At 36.5% G+C, this 17,344-nt stretch overlaps 1 long non-coding RNA gene across 1 annotated transcript in view; it reads left to right on the top strand.

Moving 5' to 3' along the window:
- Window positions 1–15,351, top strand: part of LOC147914447 (uncharacterized) — a 34,972-nt gene extending 19,621 nt beyond the window's left edge. Inside the window, exons 4-5 of the long non-coding RNA XR_015555327.1 lie at window positions 10,393–10,658; window positions 15,276–15,351. This is a non-coding gene — a long non-coding RNA (uncharacterized LOC147914447). The remainder of the gene's footprint in view (window positions 1–10,392; window positions 10,659–15,275) is intronic.
- The last annotated feature ends 1,993 nt before the right edge of the window (window positions 15,352–17,344 follow it).

Here is a 17,344-nt window from a genome sequence, read left to right as displayed (position 1 = left end):
GGCTCCTGAAAAATATTACCCCGAGGCCTGTGGACAAAAAGAAGAACTGGCACTTGTGCTACATCCCTTTTAAGTTCCTTTTCTTGATCAGAAGATGGGATGTGATCATAGGATGTGCATTTTCCATCAGGATGGCTATGGTAGGGATGGAAATATGTTTGGTAAGCCTTGGACCGTAGCGTTACTTGAATTGTAGTGTTTCTGCTGTTGAGCACATTTATGCAATACATGATTCAAGAAACAAACAAACAAAAAAGCCAGTGAGGTTTGTCAGGTCTCAAAGTATCATCTAAAAAAGCAGCAAGAATATTTCAATGCTTCCAATCCAGAAACAACCTTAGCCTGCTTCATTGATATGGGTTCTTCTGAGTGGAAGTGGAATGAAACATACTCAATTCTAAAACTGACTTGTTTGCAGTGGAGGCCTCTTTCTTACTAGCTCAATTGCTTTAACTATTTTAGGAAAATAAAGATTAGCAAAATGAAAATAACAAGATATACTACTGATTATATGAGTTTAGGTAGCTCCTTTATTCAGAAGATGACATTCTAAACATAAATATTCTTCATCCTCTCACAATCTTCACTTTCCCTATGCCTCATGTGAGACTGTCTAAGCAACGTTCTTTAAGAAACTTTATTTTCAATCAAAGTTAAATATCAGCCAGATTCTAGTTTTGGTTATGCCTTTAACTGATTAGAAGAGCCTGGGCCAGTCATTTGCTCTCTCTCTCTCTGCCTCTGTTTAAACATTTGTAAAATAAAGGAATCCCCAAAATGTTGAGATCCCCGATGTTGAGAGCAAGGTCCTGCATCACATCCAGCGTAATCCGACAGTTCAGTTTGATGGGGGTGTAGGGTCTGGAGTGTAGCTGAGAGACCTGAGAGGCAGCAAGTTTTGGAAGAATTAGTTTCCCTCCAGCACTAAGTAAATCCCAGTGATATGATCAGACTCATCGTCTTCGAAAGGCCCACGGTGTTGTACTGGGTTCTTGAGCAAGGCTTTTCCAGTTTATAAAGAACCTAATCTAAGACCAGTCTTTCCTGGTTAGATCTGAAATTCAGGCAACTGACCTTTGGTGCTGCTAAAGTCCTAGCTTTCCCAATGCAGAGAACTAATTTTGTTTTATATAAACCAAGGCTCTCTGGCTGGAACAACACACGTCATGGTTTGCCCAGCAGTGCCCTAGACACTGATGCTCCTTGGACAGCCATATTAGCAGAAGCTTTTTCTGAAGAAGAGTTCAGTCTGGGAGGTTGGTGTAACCAGCTGGTCCTTTCAATATCACAGCTCAGATTCCCATTCCTACGCAAGTTTTATTTAAACAAATGTATTTCCTCTCCTGTGGACACTGAAGTAAGAGTTAATGTGAAATCAATCTAATATTTGATTAGATTTGCTTTGATTAATCAACTACTTAATCAACTGCTTTGATTAATCGTGGCTATTATTTGGAATTTAGAGTTTATTATAATGCAAGACTAAAGCACATTTTAAAAGTGATAATAAAAATAAAGCTTCCACATGGCTGAGATTTAAATGAAAAACTCTTGATTTGTATTTGTGGGAAATATCTCAACCTAACTTAAGATAATTTAACAGAAGCAATGCCTCCCATCGTGGGGAAATTCAAGAGTTAATGCTTAAAAGTTTGAGTAATTAGGCTCCTGATTTTTCTCAATCGTTTCCCCATTCTTTTTGCTGTTTTTGAAACTTTGCAACACCGTGAAAAATTACTTTGCCCACTACCCCCACATTCTTTTTCGCTTCACACAAAAATAAGATCTTTATCTCTATATTAGAAATAGCAAGATACCTATCTCTCTTGGCTTGGCTGTTTCATCTTCTTGGAGGAAAAGCAACCACCCAATTATACACAGCCATAAATTAACTTGACAAGCCTCATGCTGGAACCGCCACCCTAGCCCGAGCTGTTTAAATTGCTCCTGAGTTCAGTCTCTTCTTTGGGAAGGAGCATTACATGCCCCAGCGGAAATTGTTTTCTCTTTGTTTTCAGTCTTACCGAGACGCTCTATGCAGCAGGTTCAGCAGTTACATCCTTTCCTTTCTCGGTGGACTCATTGTGCAAAAGACACCTCCTCTGCTCCTTCTCATAAATGTATCCCCAGCAAGGAGGCTGAGTTCACCGGTGGCCCATTCATCATCCACTGCAGAAGGGTTTGGGCACTCAAGTCTGAGAGCTGACAAACTTCACAGGATTATAACTTGGAAATATCTCCCTCCTTCTCTCACATCTCTACACTACCCTTGCATTGTGGAAATTATTCTGAACTCGGTTGTGATATCCAGAGAGGTTATTCAGGAAATGTAACATATAAATTAAGTGATAAACCAATATATCTGCGGAAAAATGAAAACGTGATTGCTTTTGAGCATGCCTCTAGCTGTGTTATGCTTATTGGGTTACTTGCTCTCCTAATTAAAGGAAAATGCAGCATGTAATGTATTTACATTTACTTTACAGTGAGAATTTGATTTCACATGTTATATAGATAGTGATATAGATTTTAAAATAAGCTGAAGTGGATTTTTATGCTTATCCTGTGGTTAGTAATGCCAATTCGTTTACCCACCAACTCCTCTCACTTCAACATATTCCTTGATGTTCATTCTAGTGGCTACAAAACCTTGAAACGGGAGAGTCCAGAAGACAAGCCATCATGTGATGCCTTGAAGGACTTAATTCCGTTTCTCCCATTCTCCACCCAGACTCTGTAATTATAGATAGCATTTCAGTTCTTCTCCCATTTAGATAGGCTTTAAAGAGGATGGAGGGAGAATTTTCCTTTCTAGCTCCCCTGAGTCTGCTTTAATGGTGAGAATTGCCCTCTGGAACCATTTGCTCTGCTATGAGAGCCCAGCAACCATGTCCAACACGCCTTCCTCTTTTCTTCCTCTTCCTTCTCCTGCTCAATTGCAAATACTTCCTTCTTGCCTGACACACCAATTCTTCAGCATTGCCTCTTACTTTTCATTTTTCTCCTTGCTACCTAATTCTCAATTCCATAACCTTTTTTTGGAAACTTATTATACTCCCCTGTTGTCGTGGTACAAATAAAAATGTCAAGGTTGTTAGCAATGTTCTGAGTGGTAAAGCCCCGTACAATAAAGGTCCATGGTCTATGGCAAGCATCCCACTCCACATCGCATGAATATGAAATAACCTAGAAATGACTATGAGAGAGACTAGTTTGAAACCATATATCAGTATGAATGCATTTTACCTGAAGGGAGCTTTGATAAATTCTCTGGGAACGCTTGGTTCTTGGCTTCCTGATACTGAAAAAATTTAGTAATTCTTAGCCTTCTTCCTTTTCTAAATTAAGATCTTCTGTTGTGTCAAGGTGTCCCAGAATACCTCCTCTGACTCATCTCCGTTCTCACTCCTAGTTTTTTTCTTTCTTAAATATTTGTTGTGTGGAGGAAAAAGTTTGTTTCTTGGTAGGTTGGAACTTCCTGGATTACTAAAGTATAGTTGATATTAAACTCTTGGTTATTCTCCAACTTTGAGTCCAATAATAAACAGATGTGCACCTGTCCAAGTTCAAACCACAGCTGTAATTCAATTAATATTTCTTCAGAGTAGTTAATTATACCTTAAAATAAAACCATGAAAGAACCAGCAAGTAGCTTTCTTAGGGTTGGTCTGCCTGCTGTTCCAGACATAGGTCAAAACAGCCCCACGTGTGGCCTCTGCGGGTCCTCACCTAGTTGGAAGCACACAGATCCAGCTCAGGTGAATGTGGTCCACCCTTTAAAGGGCTCCTCCTCACCTTTATTGTCCTAGGTCACCTGCTAGTCTACGATCCTGCTGTTCTCCCCACTCCCCACTCCTCTTTCAAAACAGGAAAATGACTAATACCATTCATTTACACTTGATTGATTACATTCTATTTGAAACTTATTCTCACTAAAATTTTTACCTTCCAGACATATGCATAATTTTTTTAGACTCTTCTCTCTAATTTTGGACCACAGGCTGCCCCAGCCCCTCCTTCCTGTCCAAGGAATTTCAAGCATCAGCAAACAGATTTTTTTTCCTCACTCAGAGACAGTGCAGAGGAGTCCCTGACATTACCTAACAGCTGGCTCTGCAGAAACATCTCATTTTGTCTTTGTAGGGTTTTCTAGGTAGTGCTGGATAGTTAGAGGAGCTGGTCCATGGTCTCTCACATCGGGTATCCTCAGAAACCTTGGGGGAAGGCGTGATGACTCAGCAGGAGTGGTTGTGCTGGGGCAGATAGATAGAAAAACTGACGTTGAACATCACCCAAAAAGTTTCCCTCCCTGATCCCCTGCTAGATATTTGTTGTTAATCAGTAGTTGTAGGAGTCACAGACCTACAGCTTCATTTCTCCTCTCAGCAGATTCAGACCCTCCCTCTCCCCTCTCTTTCTTAATCCTATCCTTTATCATCTTGGTCTTCCTCTCTGAGTAAAAACAATATATATTAACTGCGGTTCTGAAATACATCAGTATCCATTCTCTATAATTTCTACCTGTGGTAAAAATACTTCCAACAAAGATAGGCATTATTATAACATTGACTAACATTTAAAATAATAATAATTATTTTAGTTACTCTTTACTGAAACCTTATTATAGGTCAGGTATTCTGATAAGTAGTTAATAGGTACTATTCCTACCTCACAGGTAATTGTATGAAATGAAATATATGTAAAATACTTGAGCCTAATAGGGGGCACGTAGTAGTACTAAAAAAGTTAGTTTATAAATTATCATTACAATCATCATGATAAAGTTATTAATTATAATTATTAGTATTGTTTCCCCATTTGGCCTTTAAACCATCCCTATGCAGTAGGAATTATTATTACCCTCTTTTAAAGATGAGGATATAGCAGTGTCCATCAGTGAAGTGAGCTAAAAATAACTCTGCACACTCTGACCTCAAAGCCCATGTTTTCACAAATTTCTTGGTTAAAATCTTATGCATGTAATTTCCAGATACCCTGGCTTTTACATAATATTTATTTATTTATTTATTTTTGAACATCATTAACTTAACTTTTTTCTGCTTTATTGGTGTATAATTGGTATACCACAAACTGCACATATTTAGTGTATACAATATGGTGAGTTAAAATACGTAAATGCTTGTGGTACCATTGCCATGACCGAGGTCGTAAACATTCCCATCATATCCAAATGTGTCCTTGTGTCCCTTTGTTTTTTGTTGTTTTTGTTTTTTGTGGTAAGAACATTTAACTTGAGATCTACCCTCTTAACAAATTTTGAAGTACACATACTATATTGTTAACTCTGGGCACGCTGTTGTGTAGCAGATCTCCAGAACTTCTGCATCTTGTGTAACTGTAACTTTATACCCATTGTACAACAACTCCCCATCCCCAATCCCCTGGGAACCACCATTCTATTTTCTGCGTCTCTAAGTTTGACTATTTTACAGGCCTCATATAAGTGGAATCATGCAGTGTTTGTCCTTCTGTGACTGACTTAGTTCATGTAGCATAATGTCTTCCAGGTCCATCTATGTTACTAAATATCATCCTTATCTATGCTTCTTTATTTCTGCCTCCAAGAAGTGAAGCTTCTGAAAAGGATAAGATGTTATTGGACTGCTATTAAAAAATAATAAAAATGTTCCACTATAATTGTGCTCAGTTCAAGGCAGAGGTCACTTTACACTGACATTGCCAGAAATTTTCCTACTGAACATACCACAGTGTAAAATTTGTAGTCTTGTGTTCCCCTTTCCTCTGCCCAGTTCCCTTTACCTTGTTTTCTCTCCAACAAAGGATGGCCATAGAAGCAACGAAGGCAAATACTCTCCAGAAAGCAATCAGAGTAGAAAAAGCCCAGGGGTGTTTTCATGGCAAAGAGAGTTGACATGTGGGGAGCAGGTTATAAAAGACTAAGTAAACTGGCCCAGAAAAGAAGAGGCCACGGGACCGAAATGGGAGAGGGTATGAGAGGTCCATTACAGCTGAGGAGCTCTTGGGAGTTGGGGGGACAAGTGAATTCTTAAGGACTAACTTTATTTTTGTATTACTTAAATGTTTGAGGGAGTTTTAGGAAGAGCATATAATCCTGTTTGAGCCATATTCCTTTAAGTGTGGCATAGCCTGAAACAGGAATAGGTTTGTAATGAGTATGTAAGTGGGTGAGTTTTAGGAGGTGTCATGGATTTATAAGCATTAAAGATAGAAAAACAAAACACAGCATGTACAGGTAATGTGGATGTAAAATAATTCAGGAGTATTCTAAATCCACTGTCCTGTCTTGAAAAACTGTAGGTAGATCAGTTATATTATCTTGATGCTTATAATATAATGTTAGAGGGGGAGCGGTTGGCTTGGTGTGAGGCTTAAAGAATTAATGTCTACAAAGTACCTAACCCAGTGCCTGGCATGTAGTAAGTGCTAAAGAGACGTTAACTTCTGTTGTTTATTGGTATATAAATGCGTAATAGACATGCAATACATATTTGTGGAAATTGAAACTTAAAGATTGTTACGACATTATATTTATTAGTGACATTCAACTAATACTTTATTTCCCACCAGTTATGCAGGGTCCTCTGAGTGTCTGTCCTCTACACATTTAACTCTGGCAGTCCAGACTAATAGCACTATTTACATGTATTTAATATTTTAGAGTTTACAGAACACTTCCCATAGAAATATTTTTTTTAAGGTAGAGTGCCAAAAGTTTCACCCTAGGAATTTTTTTGAGATTGAGAGGACTCTGTGGAAAGAAATAAAAGGCATAGGTTCAGAGATGCTTATCCAGTATCTTGTCTTATTAATCACCTTAAGAAACACCTATGGAAAGTTACTATCTGAGAGACTGAGGCAGGCAGGCAGCTCTTCCCCAGCCCCTGACTTTCTCCAGGGATGGAGGAAACATGGGAAATCAAATATAAGTATTTGATTCTGTAGAGAAAGGACATTCACAATGAATTTAATCTAACATAAAAGGAAAATTTCTTTATTCATAATATGTTACATCAACAATGTCTCAGCCACATTTATGTAAATTGCAAGTAAGAAAACCACATCAAAGCAGCTTAAGAATGAGAGACCTGGATGAGGAATACAGAAACGCAATTAGGCCTCACAAGGAGTAAAAGCCATCATGACCTCACATGGTATTCTCTTTCACTCTCTCTAAACCTTTTTTTTTTTTTTACAAAGTCTTTCTCTCACTCTCCTCTCACTCTCTCATTTTTTCTCTCTGTTGATTGGCTTAGCTTATATAGGCACTCAGTAGCTTTGCCATTTACATTCCTCTGTTTATGAGAAGAGCCTAGAGGGATCCTATCTTATCCTCACATAAATTTTCAAGAAAGAGTACTAGTTGTTCCAAAGTAGTGAAGTGTCCACTCTGATCCCAGAGCTGATCCCAGCTCTGCAGGGCCCTGCCATTGCACAGCCCCAAGAACACTGTTCCCAGTGGAGTCACTGTGATCTACGTGAAGGATACCCTCTAGAGCACAGCAAAGCCTGTGGTGGGAATGGCTCCCTGGGGTTCTGCAAAGTGAAGGCCCCACAACTGTGGCCATGGGCACAGGGTCATATAGAAGAAATGTGGAAACACGGGACCCATTTCTGGCTTAGGAAAAAAGTGGTAGCAAGAGACCCTAACCTTTGTGTCCTACAGCAAACAATGAAGGGAAAAAAAAAAAGAACCCAAAGATTCTGTTCTAACTTTAGAGAGCATGGGGATATATAAATAGGTTTGAACAATTTTAAAAGGCAATCTAGCTCATATCCTGATAACTAAGTTGGACATTTTGCATTTATAAAAAAGAATCATAAATCACAGCCCATTAGAGGTGGATGGAGACTTAAAAATATTCTTGTCTAATTCCCTCATTTGACAAAAGAGGGAAGTAAGACTCAATTAGAGGGAGAACATGCCCAAGTTTACACAGCTCATTAGTTGCAAAACTAGAATTAGAAGGTGGTTCTCCTGAATTCTGAAGAATATGAGTGGACTGCTGCCTTGGAACATTGTCCCAGAAGTCTGGTATCATTTACTTAGTTTGCTTTTGGGAGATAATCCAGACCTAGTTATAAGCAAGAATTGCTCTTTAATTGGAATGTTCTGGTTTAAGCCTGTTGCTTTTAAAATTAGTCTGCCTTTCAGGGTTCCCTGGCAATCTCTTGGTGAGAAATACCCTTCTTTTCACATCCTCTGTGTTTGATATCTCCTTATGTACTGAGTTGAATAGTGTCCCCCCTAAGTTCATGTCTACCCAGAACCTGTGAATGTGACCTAATTTGGAAATAGAATCTTTGCAAATGTAATCAAGTTTAAGATGAAGTCATACTAGATAAGAGTGGGCTCTAAATCCAATATGACTGTTGTCATGATAAGAAGAGAGAGATTTGTACAAAGACATAGATATACAGGAAAAACCCCACGTGGCCATGGGAGTAGAGATTGAAATGATGCGTCTGTAAAACAAGGAGCAGATGCCAAGGATTATAGGCAACCATCAGAAGCCAGGAGAGAGGCGTGGTACAGATTCTTTCACAGAGCCCCTGGAAGGAATCAACCCTGCCAACACTGATTTCAGATTTCTAGTCTCCAGAATTGTGAGAGAATGAATTTTTGTTGTTTTAACCACGTTGTTTGTGGTCATTTGTTGTGGCCACCCTAGGAAATTAATGCACTGTGTTATACATGCATATGCTTAATTTTCTCATAGATTGATATTAGGAATTTGGGCAAAATAAACAACAACTGGATAATTTAATGGTAAATATTATACAAGGTAGCCCTCTGAGTTTCTTAAGCAGCAGTTTTAAACAAGATGTGGGCAGATCTTCTTTACCCCTTTTCAGCATTTTGTTCAGAATGACAGAAAAAATTGTGAAAAATGACAGGACCAAAAAGATTCCTGAGTGTCTTCACTAGAAAACTAGGCTTTGTCTAGGGCACCTTTCCAAGTTATCATGGCCTTTCATTTTACGACTCTGTGAGTTGTAGAAAATTATGACTGATGAAGATGATTCTTGTGCCTAGAAATGCAAATGAATTGTATTCAGGGGAGTACAGTTATCTAGTTTTTCATCACCTATTTGTAAAGTCATTTAGCATTCCTGATTGCTTGTATATGTGTGGTTCTTTAATCCTCCTTTGAACTGGTTGTAACATCTTACTGATTCCCTCCTTAATTGAGTTAGTTAAATAAAATCTTTGACATATGCTCATTTTATATCTTCGTAAGAGTCGTGGTTTTATTCTTTGTAAAAATCCATCCTTTAACAGGAATCTGGTCAGAATTCACCATATAATTCTTAATTTTGATAACCTCCTTCAGAACTTAAGAGAAACAATCATAAGGACAAAATTTCCATTTCTTCCCATCCTATGTTGAAAGCCTATCTAAATTTCTAAAAGCATTTTTACAAGTTCCAACTTCGTGACTACTTTAACAACTGGTGTCCGTTATAGATGACAAAAAGAATAGAAAAAATCTTAAGAGACATTTTGTGGAAAATTAGTCAAAGCAATGCCCTTGGTCTCTTGAGCAGTGCCAATCCACAGAACAAAGTTCAAAGTTATTCTTTGCTTCCCGTCGTACCTCGGCTAAAACCCAGCTTCTACGACCTAACATAACCTCCGGATAAGTTGACAACAGGAACTGAAATCTAATTTTCAAAGCTTCTCCAGTGATGTGAAACAGCTTTGAAAGGATAATTGATGCTGCCCTTTAAATTCTTAAAAACTGAGATGAGGATCATACTAGCATGAAAAGTGATGTAGTGATGAAGTTGCATCTGTGTGACAATTTCATGTCCAACGGGGACAAGAGAAATAAGACTATTCAGAGGGCTGAGGGGAGAAAGGCAGCACGCCAGATGTGTCCTGGGCAGAATGGAGTCGATTTTGCGGAACATAAGGAGAAGTAATGACCCATAAAAACTCCTGGTTACAGCTCTAACACAAAAGGGGACTGGGAAAAAGCACATTTCCTTGCAGCCCGGGCTACCCCAGAGTTTTTGGGGTTTTTATATAGGTTCTTTACATGCTGAGCTGCAGCATCAAGAGTCTGGCTTGGAAATTGACTCAATTATTAGGCCCTGAATATGTTTGATACTTAAGTTTCTTTTTCTCGTCCTCATGTAATTTGTGTTCTTTTGACCCGCAGCCTGATGGCTTAGGATGGCTAATGTCCTAACCTGGTATGGTCATTTTTCTAACATGATTGAGTTTATTTTCACTTATGTTTTTCAGTCCCTGCTGACTTTGTTACTCAGTTCAGAGTGCACGGTTTCTTGGCTGACAGGAGGGCCTAGGATATTTGCAGCTCCTCTGGAGACTCCTGCCTCCCCCCATCTCCTCGGCTAGGCTAACACCATCTTTGTCTTTCACAGCTCCTCAGGTGGCTGAAATTTTCACAGCTTGTTAGGTGGCTCTGGCTTTCACAGTTTGTGGCCCTGAATGACTGCTAGGGGAACGGCATTTTCACTCCCTCCCGAAGCCAAGCTTCACAGTGGAAATGTGCGAGTTGTGCCAATAGCCTCCCAGAAATCCTGTGGTTGTGGCAGATGCGAGCTAACTCAGCATGGAGATGAGATTTCTTCCAGATTGGGAATTGATGTCCCAAACAGAAAGTGAATCATACGGACTTCGTTCTCAAGTAAGTTGTGACAAGTGAGCATGAGAGCAATACCACATCAAATGGCTGGCAAATTAAACAGCAGACAGCATTTTATTTGGAATATTGGTCCCTGTATATCTTTTTTCTTTTAATAGTTGTTAATATAGCCAAGACAAAATGTATTTAAGAGAGTTTTCCCTTGATATAACACTCTTTCCAGGAGCCAGGGAAAAGTAGTGTTTTATCAGGAAGAAGGTAATAAGCAGGAATTGAATGTTTTCATTTGGATCCTAAGTGGTGCCTGAGGTAAAATTGCACAATGTTAAAGCAACAATAATTGGTTCCTCCTGGCTTTCTCCATCGAAGGAAATTGAAATTCAATTGACTTTCAATGGAATAGTCATGGAGTTCCAATTGTCATTGCTCTGACTTTGTGTTTGCCTATCCCAAGAATGGTATTGGAGCCAGAAAAGCAAAGGTTCTGAAGCAGCGGGGAAAACAGTGCAATTATTTTAGGGCAGATTCAAGGGGAATGGGATATTACAAATATATGAATAAATCTCAGTGTACCTCAGAGCCCATAATTGGTATGTTGCCAATGTTGCTATTAATTTGGAAATGGTAGGAAGTGGGGTACAATTGTTGTAATTATTATTAATGGTAAAGCAAAGTTTAATAAAAAGAGGCTAAATTATGGCAACAGTCTAGGCTTGGAGGCAAAATGAGAGATCTACATTGAGTCTATTTGTTTTCTGGGTTTAGATAATTTTAAGTGGTGTTGCAAGGTGCCACCAGAAAACAGTAACAGTAGCTGATACTTATTTTTTGATACTATGCCAGGTTATCTTGTTTAGTCCTTACAAAAACTTGGTGGGGCTAGTACTGGGCCTTTTTTATGGATGAGGCATTTCAGACCCGGGAAAAGTCAGGTGCCCTTCTCAAGATTCATAAAGCTAGAAAATTGTTGCATCAGAATTTAGCCTAAGGTGTGACTAATTCTTAGCTTCTATAAGGCCCTGAAAGGATATTTAGAAGGAAAGAAAAAAAAAAAAACTATTGAGACTACAGATATACTATTAATATAAGGCACTAGAATTGTTAATGTGATGGTTGAACAAGCTAATTGGAGAAATACAGTGGAAAAGAGCCATTAATTATTTGATAAAAAATCCTACTAAAATGGCTTTGTTTTGTTTAATGTACCATATTTAACATGCATTGAGACATATTTTTTAACTTTTTATTGTGGAACATTTCAAACAAATTCAAAAGTAAAGAGAATACTATTAGGAAACCTTATACCCATCACTTATCTTAAACAATGATCAAGTCGTGGCAAATCATGTTTCACCTGTACCCCCAACTACTTCTCCACTACTAACAATCTTATAAAACAAATCACAAACAACAAATCCCGTTACTTCATTCGCAAGTATGTCAATGTGTATTTCTAATATATGACTCTTTATTTTAAAAATAATCACAATATTATCTTATATATCATAACTCTTTAGTATTCAAATATTGTCATTGTTCAATTTCCTAAAAGAGAGAAGAATTTTTAAAAATCAACTTTATTAAGGAATAGTTTACAAAAAATAAAATCACCTATTTTACGTGTAAAGAGATTTTTAACAAATATGTACGGTTGTGTAATCACTACCAAAATCAAGATAGAGAATATTTTCTTCACCCCCAGTGTCCCTTCTTGCTGTTCCTCAATTTCCCCTCCACTTAACCCCAGCTCCAGGAAACCGGCAGTCTGCTTTCTGTCATGATAAATTATTGTTTTCTAATTGATGTCTGTTTTTATCTTTAATATTTGTTTTCTTTTACTCATTTTAGCTTTATTTTCTCTTCCATCTCTAGCTTCTTATGGGAAAACGTTGATAACTGAATTGAATCTTTTTTTCCAAATACAGTCATGCGTCACGTAGTGACAGGGATACGTTCTGAGAAATGTATCACATGATTTCATTGCTGTGCTAACATCATGTGTACTTACACAAACCTAGATGGTATAGCCTACTGCACACCTAGGCCGTATGGTACTAATCTTATGGGACCACTGTTGTACATGTGTTCCATTGTTAACTGAAATGTCATTATGCTGCACATGACTATATTAATATTTAAAACTATGAATTTCCTTCTAAGCACTACTTTAGTTGCATCCCATAAACTTTGATACATTGGTTTTTTATTTTTATTTTGTTCAAAATATTTTCTAATTTCCTTTTGATTTTTTTCTTTAATCCATAGGTTATTTAGAAGTTTGTTGTTTGATTTCCAAATATGGAGTTTTCCATAAATCTTTCTGTAACTTATTTCTAATTTAATCCTGTTTTGCTCAGAGGATATACTGTCTGTGATTTCAATCATTTTAGCTTAATTGTGACTCATTTTGTTGCCCAGCAAATAGTGTATCTTGGTGAATGTTCCATGAGCCCTTGAAAAGATGATTGATTCTGCCGTGTTGAGTGGTGTGTTCTAATAAATGTCAATTGGGTTAAGTAGGTTGTAATGTTGTTCTGCATTGTTACAGATTTCCTTTCTATTTGTTCTATCAGTTAATGAGAGAGTAAAATAAAATATCCAGTTATATTTGTGGATTTGTTTCTATTTCTGTCAATCATTGCTTCATGTATTATGAAGCTCTTTTACTGTGTGCATATCTTTTAAAATTGCTATGTCCTCTTGAGGGATTGATATATGTATCTTTTAGTCTTTTATGATTTGCATTTTACCTCATATTTGTACAGTTATTCCAGATTTTTTACCTTTGTTGTTTGCATGATATATCTTTTTCCATTCTTCAATTTTCAGCAAACTACCTTTGGATTATAGTGGTTGTTTTAAAGAGAATTTACAGTTGGGTCCTGTTTATATTCAATTTGACACTTTCTGCTTCTTAACTGAAGTGTTTAGAACATTTACATTTAATGTAATTACTGATATGGTTGAATTTAAATTTACTACCTTCTTTTGTGTATTCTATTTTTCACATCTGTTTTGTGTCTATTTTCTCTTTTTTAGCCCTGTGCATTATTTTTTAATAGTTTAACTTATATGTTCATTTTATTCTTTCTAGTTGTTGCTCTAGGATTTACAATATGTGACTTTAATTTATTATGCTCTACATTCAAATAATAGTATACCACTTTACATATAAGACCTTTACGACTCTATACTTCAATTTCTCCATTTTTCTCTTTTGTACTTCTGTTGTCATACATTTTACTACTACATATCTTGTAACCCACAAGATGATACATTATTAATATTTTTCTTTAAACTCTCAATTATCTTTGAAGAAAGTTTAAATTAAGGAAAATAGTTATAATTATACATATGTAAGTTTGTCCCAAAGTCATAATCAGTAATTTTTCTAAGGAACACTTGTTTTAATGAGAAATTAATAATCTGCAATCTGGGTGCTAGGGTGCTCATTGCTACTGTCTGGGTCATGTCACAGTTGTTCACATAATGAATTGTTTTAATTTTCTAATCTTTCATAATGATTATCACAACCTTAGCAGGTTAAAACAATACACATTTCATGTATACAATTTCCATTACTCTTAATTCCTTTGCAAGGATACAATTTGTCAATCTTGTGTTTTTTTCTTTCTCTTTGAAGAACTTCTGTTACAATTTATTGTAATGTAGCTTTTATGGTGGTGAATTCTGAAAGCTTCTGTTTGTCCCAGAAAAGTCTTTACTGTTTCCATTTTTGAAGGATATATTCATTGGATAAAGAATTTTATGTTGCATTTTTTTCTTTTAGCACATAAAAAATATCATTCCATTTTTTTTTTTAGCTTGCATGATTTCAGAAAAGAAGTCTTCACTAGTCTTACCTTTGCTCCTCTGTGTGCAATGTGTTGTTTCTCTGGCTACTTTTAAGAGTTTCTTTTTTTCACTGGTTTTCAACAATTTGTTTGTTAGTATACAATGTCTTGATGTTGTTTTCTTTGGGTTTATCCTTTTTAATGTTTGATGTGCTTCTCATATTTGTGGGTGTATGATTTCATCAAATTTGGAAAAATCTTGTCAGTCATTTCTTAAAAACTGATTTCTGTTTGTATTTTGGGGATTCCAATTACATGTATATTAGACCATTTGATGTTAGCTCACATGTAACCAAGGCTCTGTTCACATTTTTCAGTCTTCTATTTCCCTCTGCTTCATGTAGCTGGGTTCTACTGTATGTCTTAAAGTTCATTGATCTTTTCTTCTGCAGTTCCTAATCTGCTGTTAAGCCCATATATTGGATTTTTTCATTTTAGGTATAATATTTTTCATCTCTCTTAATTCTCTTTGGTTCCTTTGATACCTTCCATTTTTCTTCTTATCACATTTACCTTTTCTTTTATGTAGACCTAAGACTAAGGTATGAATATTCTGAGGTGTCTACTGAATGCCTGGCTATAATCATACATTGCCTGTTCCTAATGTATAATCTGCCATTTCTTTAGGAAGCATTAGCTTATTTAGGGAAAAATTAAGAGTCTGCAACTGGATGTTAGGGTGCTCATTACTACTGAGTTAGTCATTGTAAGTTTTTAAAATAGTGAGATGTGTTAGTTTTCTATTTCTGCTTAATAAATTATCACAAACTTAGGAGCTTAAAACAATATATATTTCTTATTTCAGAGTTTCTTCAGCTCGGTTTCTGGACGTGGCTTGGCTTCTTTTTGCTCAGGGTCTCATAGGCCACAGTGAAAGCACTGACCAGACTATATTGTCATCCAGATGCTCCACTGGGGAGGAATATACTTCCAAGCCAACAGCATATTCATATTGTTGGAATTCACTTTTTGCATTTGTATGACTGAAGGCCCAGCTTTTTGCTGGCTGTTTGCTGGAAGCTGCTTTCATGTTCCAGCGAGCGTCATAGTTCCTTGCCATGAGAACTTTTCCATCATGGCCACCATTTCATCAAGCCAGCAAGAAGAATCTCTCTGTTAAGATGGAGTCTGATGTAACATAGCATAAACATGGGAGTAACCTCAGCATATGTGCCATATAACAGAATCTAATCAAGGCGGTAACATCAAATAAACTTTGTCATATTCTATTAATGAGAAACAACATAGATCCCACTCACACTCAAGGGGAGGGATTACATAAAGGTGTAAACACCAGAAGTGAGAAATCATTGGGGGGTCTGACTACTAAATGAAAGCTAGGATTTTTTTGAAATAAAATAGATCTTGAGTTCATACTCGTCTTTCTTAATCAAATTCAGGAGTACAAGATTTTTACTTTACTCACATATCTTATATTTTTACCTCCTCTCTCCCATATCCAAAATCCTAGTTCTCAAAAACAACATAATTTTCAGTTACCTTTATATCAAAATCCACATGCAACAATATGAGAATAACAATATCATCAATGTGATGTTTGAAAATAGCTTAAGAAGTTTTTTTCCGCATTGCTTTACTCTTAGGATATGCCACTAAGTATATTTGTCAAATCATTGTCTTTTTTTATTCAGATATAATTGACATATAAAATTACATTAGTTTCAGGTATAATGATTCAATATATGTATATAATGTGAAATGTGTCACCACAATATGTCTAGTTAACATCCATCACAATAGTGGTTACAATTGTTTTTCTTGTGACAAGAACTTTTAAAATCTACTCTCTTAGCAACTTTCAAAAATACAATACACTATTATTAGTTATAGTCACAAATCATTGTCTTTTAAACACATTAGAGTAGTTCCAACAAATGAGTTTACAATAAAGACTTTTTGTTTCATTTTCACTTTTAGGGTATATTTTTAAATGTTTATTTTATTTTATAAATATATAAAATCTGCGTGACTCCAATGCCAAATCTATAAAACATGATACATTGAATAATCAGTCTAGATTCTATCTCTTGCACCTCGACTCTTAGCCGTTACCCACCATTTCCCTCCAGTCCTCCAGCTCTAGTTAACCACTAGTATACTTTCTGCCTCTATAGATTTGTCTATTTTGGACATTTCATATAAATGGAATTATATCATATGTGGCCTTTTGTGTCTGACTTTTTTCACTTAGCATAACGTTTTCAAGGTGCATCCATGTTGTAACATGGTTTAGTACTTTGCCGATTTTTATGGCTGCATAATATTCACTGTATGGTGATTACACACTCTATTTTTCCACTTTGCAGTTGATGGACTTCAGATTATTTTTAGTTCTTTCACTATTTGAATAATGCTATAAACATTTCTATATAATATTTTTACATAGACATATGTTTTCATTTCTCTTAGAGATATATGCCTCAGAGTGAAATTGCTGGGTCATATGGTACCTCTAGGTTCAACCTTTTGAGGGCCTGACAGACTATTTTCCAAAGTGATTGTAGCATTTTACATTCCCACCAACACAGCAGTATATGAGTGTTTCGATTTCTCCACATCCTTTCCCATACTTGTAATTATCTGTCTTTTTGATTACAGCCATCCTAGAGGTTGTGAAATGCTATCTTATTGTGGTTTTGGTTTTCATTTCCTTGACGGCTAAGGATGATGAGCGTTTTTTTCATGAGCTGATTGGCCATCTGTACATCTTCTTGAAAGAAATGTTTATTCAGATTCTTTGCCCACTCTTTACTCTATTTCGTTTACCCATTCCATATAACCATTTTTAAAAGTCTCATTATTATCTTCTATTATTATTATTATTATTTGTTCTGAGGAAGATTCACCCTGAAC

Source organism: Ceratotherium simum, chromosome 20, assembly GCF_057802395.1.
Source record: "Ceratotherium simum simum isolate JZ-2026a chromosome 20, ASM5780239v1, whole genome shotgun sequence".
Classification (NCBI taxonomy): domain Eukaryota; kingdom Metazoa; phylum Chordata; class Mammalia; order Perissodactyla; family Rhinocerotidae; genus Ceratotherium; species Ceratotherium simum.
Note: the sequence above shows the minus strand (reverse complement) of the source record. Positions and strands in the feature narration are given on the sequence as shown.